Source organism: Elaeis guineensis, chromosome 3 (genome assembly GCF_000442705.2).
Source record: "Elaeis guineensis isolate ETL-2024a chromosome 3, EG11, whole genome shotgun sequence".
Taxonomy (NCBI): domain Eukaryota; kingdom Viridiplantae; phylum Streptophyta; class Magnoliopsida; order Arecales; family Arecaceae; genus Elaeis; species Elaeis guineensis.
In genome coordinates, this window is record NC_025995.2 from 116,930,317 (window position 1) to 116,944,378 (window position 14,062).

Consider the following 14,062-nt stretch of genomic DNA (forward strand, 5'->3'; position numbering starts at 1 on the left):
GAGATATAAATCACAACTAAGATTCAGTTAGCTAAATAGCATATAATTTTAGTTAGCTAAAAAACGAAAAAGTTAAGTAATAGGCTTCCTCTATTTATACTGTTAGTCACATATAGGATCCATTCTTTTGTAGATAAAATATTTATCTAAGAATTCATATTTTTTTGGATAAATATTTTTCAGGTAATATTTAGATAGAAAAATAATTTATCTATGTTCTTTTACACATAGGAAAGTAGCTCGAAATTTGTTACTCATGTTCTTTTACATTACTACTTTCTTGAATAAGTTGGTAAAATTTATCCATATTTCCTATGATATTCCTTATGTTTTTTAGATTTGATTAAATTATTAAGCATTGAATGATGGAGACATTGGAAATGAAGATGGGTATTTTAGGTACAGCATTAAATGTCTATTTTATTGGCTGATGGAAAAATAATTTAGCCACCTTCTGGATGGATAAAATTTTTTCTTATTTTATGGGTAAATATTACTCATAGTAAAGTAACTTATCCATCTTAAAAAATATGAGAACATGAATAAATTGATCAATAAAAAAATTGATTAATTTTTTCATAATATTTATTTATAAAAAAAAAATATCATATTAATAAGTTAACTTCTAGCATATTATGTACGTATAAATTTAGCCACACATACTCAGTTATTTTGATTTTGTCATCTGTGTGGTCGATGCCAATCACCGCAACAACCCGCAAAATCAAATACATTTGAAAAAATTCTGAACATTTTAATTTCATGCTGGGATGAAAATTTATTAATTTAGGCCTCAACAAGTTACATTTAACAACCGGTAGCTGGTATGCAGACTCTGATATGGATAGAACAGGATTCCGCCAGATCTGAATCAAGAATCTTTAACTGCTTCTTCTTCCAACCAAGCATTCTTTAACTGCTCAACCATCTAATGGAAGACGGGTGTAGTCGTTAATGGAGTTGCTGGCTTGGCATCTGGGATGGAGACTTGCCCGCTAAGCGATTGGGCTAGGTTGTCCTAAAATATGGATGATGGATGCACAAAGTGTTGGTTGATGACGTTGGATACAGTTTTAAATGAATGAAATCACATGGATCATCATCCCTTTGCCTGGAACTTTTTTTTTTTTTAATAAAGCGACATTTAACAGCTGTGACCCATATTATTTTATGGACTCATTTGGTTAGGGGGACAGCATGGTCAACCCAAAACATAAAAATAAAAAAAAAAACCCTAATATTCAGAGATTTTAAAGAAAAAAAGAAAAAATATCTTTTTTTGAAAATAAAATTTTCATATTTCATAAAAAATTATATAGAATATGAAAAAATTCAATTTCTACTAAATGAAAATTAAAATTTTTTATTTAAAAATATTATTAGACATAATGGGATAAGATTTTTTTCGATCAGGATATGATAGTTATTTTATAGAATTTTTTTAAAAAAAATATAATCAATCAAATATAAATTTATTCTGAAATGTGTCATTTTTACATCATCAATCAAATATATAAAAATTATATTTTTTTAGACACTATATATTAGATTTTTAAAAAAAAATTATAGGCAAAAAAATTATTTTTTATAAATCAAATGAGTTTTATATATTTTTTGTTTTTAATATAAAGATGGTGACGATAGATATGGAAAAAGACTATGCATAAATGATGAAGTGAGAAGAACACCTCTCAAATCTCTTCTTCCAAGTAAATTTATTTATTGCTGCTTTTTTAAATCTTAAGTAAAGAATGCATTACAGGTCAATACTTCTCTCCTGATCTCTCCCTCAGGCTCCCAAGGCAAGAGGAGATGTTTCCTTTTCTTCTTGTCTCTTTTTATTTTTTTCAAATAAAAAGCTAAAAAAAAAAAGATAAGAGATGCCCGACCAACCAAAACTAAATGAGATTGTAAATTAGGGTAAAGGCAGGACCTGAACCTAAAGCTTGCTCATGTAGATCAAAGGGGAAACACCCTCAAGTTTATATTTGAATTTAAAAGTGTATGCAATTTTTCAGACATAGATAGAGAAGCAAAATAAAGTCTTAATGGGTGTAGAGCAAGAGTTTCTTTTTCACATCTTGTCATATTTTAGACCAAATTTGAAATGATGTCCAACTGTCTAATCGCAATTCAGTGATTGATAGTTCGACCAAACTGAACCATTTTTTTCACAAATAAATAGCACCAAGAAATTTGAGCTTTTACATTGTAATAGAATATGCAATCCGAAATTCCAAGTGTACTTGAAGTTTTCTTTCAGACATCTATTAGAAATTCTATAGGCAGAGTGTAAGTTGAGAGCATAAATATATCAAATATTCCCTCAAAACTTTGACTAGCTTTTTGCTCCTTTTTTTTTTTCAAAAAAAAAAAAAGAAAGATATATATGCAATACATATCAAAAATAAATTAGTAAAAAAATTAAAAATAGATGAAACATGGAATTAGAGAAAGGGTATCAATATTTTTATTTACTTTTAATTTTTAAAAATATTATTGGTTGAGGATATGGATGTGGATAATAGATGAATAGAGATTTTTTTGATAAAGTCTAATTTATTTGGAATAGCTAGAAGATACCATGTAGATGAGAGACAGGATATATAAAAATTTTAATTAAATTTTTAATATATATATATATACACACATGCACACGCTTTTTTCTTATCATAACAAAAAATTTATAAATAAAATATAGTAAGAAATATATCCCTTCTAATAATACAGTATAAATAAAATAAAAGTCTTAGTGAGAATATTGGAAAGACCCTATGTTCTTGCTCAAACAAAGCTTAGTATTCATCTTTAACCAATTTCATCTCATTTGAACTCTATTCAACCAAATTTGTTGTCGCCAACTCCCTTTCATCTGTCGTCGGTGATAAGCACCTACAAAAACAGCATCTTTACATACCAGAGTTGTATCCGACGAAAACCCTCCGATGCTTAAGTTAGAGAGAAAATTGTTGAATAGTAGATTTGAAAGTTGAAAGTAGTAGAGCTCTAGTTCAAAAGTGTCATTTCTTTTCGTTCACTTATCCCTCCTTTTTATAGATAATTCTGATGTAACCGTCGAACACGTGATCCTATTTTTTATGGCACTGAATTATCGGGTCACAAATATGGAGTTAGTGGGATGTTAATTCCTCTGAATAGCCGTGACACGTAGTCAATAATCGTTCACAATGATTATGGTATGTAGAGCAAATTAACCGACTATATGTCAGTAGAATTTATAAGCGACCGTCGGTTAGTAGTTCAATTATGTCGATGGTTCAAATCATCCACTGTTGATCGATAGTAGTTGAACATTTGTTGATCAGTCGATCATAAGTCGGTGCGATTTACTCAGTTGGTCGATGAAGAGTCAGAACTGCATGTTTTAATCGATGCACAGTTGGAGTCGTGGTGATCAAAGTCGGAGGTTGATTGATTTACCCCAACAGTTACCCCTCACTCTCAAATCCAAGGTAAACTAACGTATATATTGCCATGTGGTTTGTCACATTGGACGAAGAGAGTTATTTCTTGTCATATCGAACCCCGATTCCGCAATCACTTTTTTTGAGGTATGGGCGATTGGTCTCTTTGTCATTTTGGTGGATACAGAGTCATCTTTAAATTATCATGTTGGCAGGATGATTTAGTATTAGATGTCAGTATTAGACATCATTTCAGAAAGGTGATTTGGCGTCGGACGATATGATTTTGACAAGTAGATTTTTGCCACGTGTGCGAATATTATTGGATCGGAACTGTTCACGTGGATAAGGGTGACGTGGCTTAATCTGGAGCAAGTGCGCCAAACCGTCCGATCAATGATCGGTCCAGATGTTGCCATGTGTCGTCATCTGGTAAGTCTTCGATTCAATCGCCTTCATCTCGACCGTTGGGGGATCCTATATATATAGGGTCGGTTCCAACCAAACTTTTACTTTTCATTTCATCTTTTCTGGTGTTGAGAATCTATCGGAAGATCGTCCAGTGTCTGAGGACTTTGTTATTCCATCTTTTTCAGGTCAAGTTTGTCTTTTCTTGAGTTCTTTCTTCTCTAGTCTTCATTTCTTATGGCTAGGACCTCTCCTTTTCGAGATGGTCGATCAGAGAATCCGACGGACGAGTCCCAGTCAGATCCAGAGGTGCAGACTTCTTCACTTTCAGAGCCGAATGTCGAGCGGCTTCGGGAGCAGTATTGTATCCCGGAGCAATATTAGCTTTTCGCCCCTAGAGTCGACGGTCAGATGAATACCCCTCCTTCGGGCCAGGTGGCCTTTTATGTCGAAGATCTTCGGATGGATCTTCGATTTTTGATTCTAGAGTTTGTCCAAAATATTTTGAATTATTATGTCTTTGCACTGTTCAGCTGGCATCGAACTCGGTCCAACTGATAATCAGTTTTATCTTGCTATGTCGGATGTTGCTGACTGAACCTCGTCCTTTCTTTTTTTGTACTTTCTTTGTCCTTCGACCTCATTCAAAGGCCAGAGGGTGGTGGTTCTTTAACCCTCGAAAAGATCTTTCTTTTATTATCGATCTTCCATCGTCCATTCATGGATAAAAGAACTAGTTCTTTTTTGCTTCTTCCTCTCTTCCTTGGAGTTTTTCTTCCCGTTGGGACGATCCACGAATCGATCCCAATGATAATAGCCGAGTAGAGGTCGACAATCGGGAGGACTTCCATCGATTGAAAGACATGACGGTCCCGCTGCAGAAGGAGCTTGTGACCGAACAGACCCTTTACGACATCGGTCTTAGTTCGGTTACCCATCTAGGTATAGTGTACTCGGTCATTTCTTACTTTATTCTTCTTTTGCTTGTTAAGTCATGCTAACTTTTGTTGTAATTGCAGCCATGCAGTCGAGGGTGTGAGTGTCGAGTGCCGACATTCGTTAGCATGCTACCAGGAAGAAGATAGCATATGAGATTGGGCCTTCCCTGCCATTGAAGAGGAATCAAGCTGCTGCTTCGATGCAGACTTAGGCTGCTTCAACGCCAGCTTCAGTCGTTGCTTCAACACTGACTGGGGAATCCGATGCACCATCTGCGTTGGTTTTCGAGTTGGTTCTGACACTGTCAGCCCCGACAGTGCTTCCTACCGTACCGTCTGAAGAAAGGGTGGTAAGGAGAACTACCGAGGCAACATCGATAGTTCCACCAACTGAGGAGATTCATGTCGAGGCGGGAGGACCCAAACAATCTACAGTTGCGCCAGTTGCTCCTTCAGCTGGGGCTTCTTTGGTGCAGTCGAGTTCAAGTTTTCCCTCACTTTCGAATGTGGGGTTGCCGACAAGAGATCGGGGGAAAGCTTCGGTGACTTTGGTGGAAGACGTAGCATCGGAGGGCCACACGGTACACTTTGACATTCAAGTACTTGGAGATGAGTCTGCCCTGGCTAATCTGATATTGGCCAAGCAATTGTTCCAAGCCATCCTTCCAGTTGATCGGGAGAATCAGAGGAACCGAATGGTGGTCGAGATATTCTTGTCCTTTTATTCGACGATACTCAGGATAATTTTTTTTTTTAAACTGACTTATCTTCTGTCTGCAGTTGATCCATGACATGTTCGATTTGGAAGTCGACTACATAACTTTTGGTGACTTTCGCCAGTCGTGGATGAATAAGGTGGCAGCCGCTGATGCTGAGAAGGCGGCTGCTCTCGAACAACTCAGGTCGGCAACTGAGCAGGAAGCCAAGCTTCAAGAGAAGATTTTTCGATTAACTAATAATCTAGCATCTTCTGGAGCCGAACTTGAGTTGGCTCGTAAGAATATTTTGACTCTTGAGTCACCGGTCAAGAGCAAGAAACACTCGATCTATCGGCTTCGATGGAAGCGAGACGGATGCATTATAGAACTCAAAGTCGAATGTGAATGACATCGAGCCAGCCTGGAAAGGTTGGCACTAGCCGAAGAGGAGTCGTCTTCCACACGAGTCGATGCTGACTTGGTGAAGGCGGAAGCGGAGTCGGCAAGGGAGGCATTGAGTCGGGCAATCGAGGACTTCAGGGGTTTGGAAGAATTCAAGGAGGAGATCGTTGAAGGCGGCTTCGCTTCGTACTGCGTCGGGTATGAAGACGGTCGGGATGTGGTTGAAAAATTATATCCGAATCTTGACTTGAGTAATATCGTCCCTCCAAGGTCGAAAGATGAGATTGCTGAAGACGAAGCAGCACCGACTCAAGATGAAACACTGACCATACCTGAAGTTGTTCAAGTCGTCGACTCTACACCAGAGCAAAGGAATAGGAATAGCTACGAGCCTTGATCAGTGTATTTTGCTTTCTCTTTTTGTAATCAAATATCTGTAATCGGACTTCGGTCCAATTTTGTAATCTCTTTTTGAGAATGAATGTAAAGAATTTTTCTTCTAAGTCCAATTTTTTAGTTTCGCTCGTTTGTAATGTTAAGTCTGCAATATCTACAATGTAAAGCCGCCACCAAACATTGATCGGTGATTCGAATGTTTGGTAGGACTTGTTGAATCATCCGTTAGTCGCGTAATCTTTTTTACGTATTTAATGGTAAGTCGAATATCCTATACCCGACTCTAGGTCGGATTTATGCGTCAAATTATCTGATAATCGATGGTAAGCCGAATATCCTTCGATTGGCTGTAGCCAAGTCAGTATATTTTCAATCCAATCTTGATCGTATTGGTATTTTTGCTTAGTGAGGAATAAGTCAGTATATTAGTCTTTCGACTATGATCGGCTTTTACAGTGAAAAATCGATATTGAATACCGAGATATAGTCAGTACTCTGGCTTTTGCAGTGAAAGCCAGTATACTTGATGTCAACTTTTACAGTGGAAAATCACAGTCGGTATGATACAGTCGATATTGAGACAGTTAATTCTCTAGCTTTTACAGTGAAAGCTGACATACAGTCGATAGTTGATAGAAAACTTACCAAGGCTTGTGATTCTGAAATTTTGTATTGCATTCCAAACAATATATACATGAACAACTTCATTGGTAATACACCTTTAGATTGTCGGCTTTCCATGTTCAAAAAATTGCCGACCCTTCAAGAGTTTCTAGCCGATATGAGCTCGGTCTAAATATTTCAGATATTCTATAAGATCTTTCTCAATTCGGAGACAGCTTTTCTTGATCCAAAGACTTTGAGATTTTTGCTTTTCTTAGGACTAAATTTCCTGGTCGAAAGACCTTCGGCTTGACTTTTATATTATAATACCGGACTATCCTTTGTCGATATGCAGCCATCCGAACTTGAGCTTTCTGTTAGAGTTCTGAAAGGAGATCTAAGTCAGCTTTTCGACATTCAAAATTGCTCGACTCACTGTATTGTTCCACCCTTGCTGATGGTAGTCTAATTTCAAGTGGGATTATTGCTTCCATCTCATAAGCTAAATTAAAGAAGAATTCTCCAATTAGTATGTAAGTAGTTGTTCGGTATGCTCATAAGACTGAATATAACTTTTTCACCCAGAGGCCTTTAGCTTCATTCAATCAGATTTTGAGCCCGTGCAGGATTGTTCTGTTGGTTACCTCCACCTCTCCATTTAATTGTGAATGACCGACTGATGTGAGTTTATACGTAATATGAAATTTTACACAGAACTCTCTAAAATTTTGATTGTCAAATTATTGATCATTGTTGGTGATGATGGTGTGTGGTAAACTAAATCTGCAGATGATAGATTTATGAATGAAGTCTTCCATCTTACTTGTAGTGATTTGTGTCAGAGGTTCAGCTTCTATCCATTTGATGAAATAGTCGATGGCGATCACTGTGAACTTTTTCTGATCAAATATCAGGAGAAAAGGATCAAGTATGTCAATTCTCCATTGTGCGAAAGGTCATGGTGTCACAATCGATGTCAGCTGACTAACCGATTGATACTGTATATTTGTATATTTTTGACATAGTTTACATATTCGGACAAGTTCAGCCGCATCTTTCTTCATGATAGGCCAATAGTATCCTTGTCGCGGGACTTTATAAGCTAAAGACCTACCCCCCAAGTGATTTTCATAAATCTTTTTATGCACTTCTCTAAGTGCATAGTCGATATCTGTTGGTTTCAAGTATTTTAGTAAAGGAAGAGAGAATGACCTTTTGTAGAGATGATCATTCATTATTACATATTTAGAGACCATACATCGGAGTCATTTGACTTTTGAAGAATCTTCAGAGAGAATCCCATCGGTCAAGTACTAGATGATCGGATTTATCCTGCTTGGTTCAATAGTAAGCTGTAATACCTCTTCAACTTTATCAATACTCGATTGTTCAAGATATTCAACTAATATCCGATCCAATAAGTTGAAAGTAATAGTAGCCAGTCGGAAGAGTATGTCGGTCAAGCATTTTCGGTTCTCGAAATGTGAAAGATCCCAAAATATTTTAAGGTTGATATGAAATATTTCACCTTCTGAAGGTACTTCATTATAATGGGGTCTCAGGCCTCAAATTTATCTTTGACCTATCTAGCAATCAATTGTGAGTCGTTAAAGACCTTCAGATTGTCGATCTCAAATTCTTTGGCTATCTTGAAACCTGCTAAGAGCATTTCATATTCAGTTTGATTATTTGAGGCTTTGAAGTTGAACCGAAGGACATATTTAGTAACTATCCCCTCAAAATTTGTGAGGATGAGGTCGGCTCCACTACCTTGCGCATTAGATGCTCCGTCAATGTGCAGCACCCATACCGACCTTTGGTCGGGCTCAGGAGTCGTAGCCTGCCTTATTGTGCTGTTATCTGTATCCACTGATTTATTATCGGTATTATATAATTGACGATGAAGTCAGCTAAAACTTGCGCCTTCATGGACGATCGTGGGTGATATTGTATGTCAAATTTGTCAAGCTTTACTGTCCACTTCGCCATCCGATCTGACATATCAGGTCGATGTAAGATCGTCTTCAGTGGTTGATCTGTCAAGACTATAATCAGATGTCCTTGGAAGTACAGACGAAATCGTTGTGCCGATATGATTAAAGTATAGATCATTTTCTCCGCTCTTGAATATCATACTTCAGTATTGTAAAGTACTTTACTGATGTAGTAGATTGATCGATGAATTTGATTTTCATCTTCCTAGATAAGTACCGAACTAACTGTTTCTGTGGAAGTCGCCAAATCGAGATACAGCATCTCTCCGATCTTCGATTTTGTAAGCAAAGATGGAGAAGCGAGGTACTTTTTCAACTCTTTGAAGGACTGTCGGCATTCATCCAACCATGAAAATTTTTTTATCTGTCGTAAGATTTTGAAGAATGACAAACATCTCTCGACCGACCTAGAAATGAATCGGCTAAGTGCGGCGATCCTTCCGTTGAGTTGCTGTATCTTTTTCTTTGAGTTCGGATGCTTCATATTGATGAAGGTCTTTATCTTTTTAGGATTAGCTTCGATTCCTCATTGTGAGAAAAAAAAATCTAAGTAATTTTCTAGAGGTTACTCCAAATGCACACTTAGTCGGGTTCAACTTTATCTGATATCGTCGAAGTGTGGCAAAGGCTTCCTTCAGGTTTCGAACATGATCTGTAGTTTGGAGACTTTTCACCAACATGTCATCCATATATACTTTCATATTTTGTCCAATCTGCACCTTGAAGATCTTATTGACAAGCTGTGGGTAGGTGGCTCCAGTGTTTTTTAAACTGAAAGGCATTACTTTGTAGCAGTATATGTCTTTATCAGTTACGAAGACTGTGTACTCCTCATCTTCTGATGCTATCCAAATTTGATTATACCCAGCGAAGGCATCTATGAAACTCAGAAGTCGATGGTCTGAAGTCACATCAACCAGTTGATTAATCTTCAACAATGAAAAACTATCCTTTGGACAGATCTCATTCAAATCTGTGTAGTCGATGCAGATTCTCCACTTTTCATTGGTCTTTCTTACCATCACTACATTGACAAGCCAATTGGGGTATGTGGCTTCTCGGATGAAACCCACCATGAGGAGCTTGTCGACTTCTTCATCAATGACCTTCTGTCCTTCAGGGGCAAAAGGCCATTTCTTCTGTCTCACCGGTATAATGTTCGAGTTGATGTTAAGTCGGTGAGTTATTACTTTCAAAAAAATTTCGGACATGTCGGTGGCTGACCAAGCAAAAATATCGGTGTTTGCTCTGAGTAAATTTACTAACTGCTGTCGCTCTGGATCAGACAGTTACGATCCAATTTGGATCGTTTTCTCAGGATCTTCTTCTTTTAACGGGATAGAGACCAGTTTTTCAGCTGGTTTACCCATCTCCTGATTCTCTCTTTGATCCAATTTGTCGACGGATAAAGAGTCTTTAAATTTATTATTTTGGATGGAGACAAGGAAGCAACGTCGGACAAGCTGTTGATCTTCACGCATCTCTCCGACTTCATTTTTCATCAAAAATCGGACTAGTAAATGGTATGTCGAAACCACTGCTTTCAGAGTGTTAAGTCCAGATCATCCGAGTATGGCGTTATAAGCCGAAAGAACTCAAACTATCGTAAACATTATGAAGACTGTGCTCTGTTGTGGTTCAGTTCCAGCGATTAAGGAGAGAGATTTTTTTTTTACTATGACAGCATCTCTTGTGGAGCCGACCAATGACGTCGAGACTCTTCTAAGTCGATCAATCGGTAGTCGCATTTGAAAGAAAATCGAGTAAAAGAGAACATCAATCGAACTTTCATTATCTACAAGAATTTTTTTTATATCATAATTAGCTATTGTTGCTGAAACAACAACAGCATCATCATGAAAAGTCTGAATCCTCCAAATATCTTCTTCTAAAAAAGTTATTATATTATTGAGTCATCGTCTTTTCGCCGACTCTTCTTCGAAAGTTGCCCCCCAGTTCGATCGTCCGAAGATCATGTTGATCACCCCTGCAGTTGGCTAATTATTTATAACTTCCTCCGTTTGCGGCTGAGGTCATCAATCGACAGGAGGTTGAGTCGGTGGATCTCTCCGATACTTCCCAAAGTAGCCTCATCAAATCAGAATTTCTATTTCGTCCCTGAGTTGGATACATTGTTCGGTATCGTGACCATGATCACGATGGAACTGATAGTATTTCTTTCGATCCCGGCTCTTCGATGGTGCTTTCATCAGTAAAGGGTGTCATAAATATTCTGCTCCTTCAATCTCCATGAGAATCTACGCACGAGGAGCAGAAAGAGGAGTATAGAAGTCATATCTGTCGTAACTCGATCTTGGAATCTGTCATTGTGGTGAAGCTCGCTTATTGGAAGGTGGCTGACTTGATTCGACCGGAGCTCCTCCTTTCTTCTGTTTCTTCTTCTTCTAACTCTTATCTTCTGTTTGGCGTCGGTCAGAAGCTCCTTCGTCCATGTGTATATATTTGTATGCATGCTCCAGAAGTTCAGCATAAGTCCGGAGAAGAGTTTTGTCCAATGAATATGTGAGCCGAGATCTCCTCAGATGTCTTTTTATGGCCGATATAGCCATGTCTTCATTGAGGTCCCTGACCTCAAGTGTGGCCGCATTAAAATGAGCCACAAAATCTTTTAATGTTTCAATCTCTCCCTGCTTAATTGAGAAGAGACTGTCCGAGATTCGTGGTGGCCTTCGGCTAGTGCTGAAGTGAGCCATGAAGGAGTGTTCGAACTGTCCGAAGGAATATATGCTTTTCGACTGAAGCTCAGAGTATCTGGCTCGAGCAGCTTTTTGAAGGGTTGCTGAAAAATCAATGCATAAGAGGGCATCGGTTGTCTCTTGAATTATCATGAGAGCCTTGGAGTTCTCAAGGTGGTCGATCAGGTCTGTAGAGCCATCATATGGCTCTACTTGCGGCATCTTGAATCGAGATAGGATCGGCTCGTCCAAGATGTATTGAGAAAGAGGTAGGGTGGTGTGGAAGTCATAGTTATTGGAAGACTTCCGATCTTTCACTTAGAGCTGAGCGAGTGCGTGGTTGATTTTCTGAAACTTGCGTTCGTAGTCATCGAATTGTCGTTGTTGAAAAATTCCAGGGGTGGAATCTCTCGACGAGTCTGAAAGAGAAGCAGAAGGCGTTCGCGGCCGTTTTCCCTTCCTAATACTGTTGAGATGGGAAGGAGAGGGGGGATGTTGCGAGCGATGGGTGGCACGACGAGAGTACCGAGAATGTCATTGTTCGTCTCGACGGGAGAGCCGAGATGGTCGCTCCGAAAAAAAAGAAGGTGATCGCCGCAGATGACGGCGGCTGTGCCTGGACGGCACCGACTGTGCCACCGATTGCTCCGCCGGCGGCTGCTGCTGCTGGGTTTGCTGCTGTTGGAGGCTTTTGACTGTCTCTGTCAAAATGTTCATCTGCTACACAAGTGCAATGATTTGAATGTCCATGGTGACCACGGGACGTGAGGAACTGGGCTCTGCTATCGGAGGAGGGGGAGAAACCTCTTTCTGACGGGAAGAGTGCCTCGTCGATTCAGTTACAGTGGGCTCTGATTTTTGCTAGTGTGCCAATCTGTTACGGCCAACTCCCTATCACCGGTAATGAGCACTTGCAAAAACAGCATCCTCACAGACCGGAGTTGTGTCCGACGGAGACTCTCCGATGTTTAAATCAGAAAGAAAATTGATGAACAGTAGATTTGAGAGTTAAAAGTAGAGAGCTCTGACTCAAAAGTGTCCTCCCTTTTCATTCACTAACCCCTCATTTTTATAGATAATTCTGATGTTACCGTCGAGCATGTGGTCCCACTTTTATGATTCTAATTTATCGACCATAAATGTAGAGTTAGTGGGTCGTTAATTCTCCTGAATAACCATGACACGTAGTCAATAATCGTTCACAACGGTTATAGTATGTAGAACAGATTAACCGACCATATGTCGGTAGAATCGATCATTTGTCGTTAGAATTTATGAGCGACCGTCGGTTAGTAGTTCAGTTATGCCAAGGTTCAAGTCGTCTGTTGTTGATCGGTAGTAGTTGAACATTCATCGGTCAGTCGATTATAAGTCGATATGATTTGCTCAATCGATTGAAGAAGAGTTGGAACTGCATATTCAGTCGATACACAGTCGGAGTCGTAATGATCAAAATGGAAGGTTGATTGGTTTACCCTGATAAAATTCATATGAATTATTAACCAAATTTGAATCCAATCGCACAACTGCCTACACGTGCTTAGTTTTTAACTGAAAGGTCAATAGAAAATAAGATAAATATGCTTTTGTAAAAGAAACTAACCTCTTAACTCTCTCCACCTCTGCCCACATATAACTTTGCCAAGTGGGACCAAGCGAGCCCAAGTTTGTCCATAGCAAGAGGTAGATTCAAAATTGAAGTGCAAGACCCACCGAACTCAGCCTTATCGCTCACCACAGACATGGGCGGCGGGGAATCAAATGGCAGCCTAGCACACCACCGGGCACCTATGGCTGACAACACTCCATGTGACCAAACCGGTGCTCCATAAATGCAAAGTGTGAGAGGATGTAACACCGAAGCGGGTCAGGTCCGTATTGCTAACGAAGGGCTCACCACCGTCCGGACCAGATCTGGTCGACCGATGCCTGGTCAAATCAGTCCTCCACGCCCCGTACGGCGCTGCCGAGTGCTGACCCTTCACATGCGCGACTGCCCGGTGGCTCTAGGATTGCCCGACACTGCCGCATGAATCCAGCAGGAGCACTGCTTCGGGGCCCAACCTTGGTACCAACTAAGATCTTCTTGGATGCCTGCGAAAAAATTGCGTACATGTTCTACTGCATGTCGCACAAATGTTTCTTTGCGGCGGTGTCTCCTCTACGCATCGCGGTAATTTATTAAATATTAATTAATCGGAGATCCACACATTACACAAGATTAAATATATCAAAATAAATTCTTTAGATATTGTTATTTTATTTTTAATTATTTAGATACAATAATAAATAAAAAATAATAATTTTATATCTTATATACGAGAAGAAAACATCATGCATCTATTAAATAAAAATTAATATATATTTTTAGTAGATTATAAATTTTAATAAATAAATAAATTTTAAATTTTGATTAAAAAAATAATTTAAAATTAATGATAATAAATATAAAAAAATACAACAACTTCAGTTGGTACAACAAAATTTATTTGAGAAATTGAA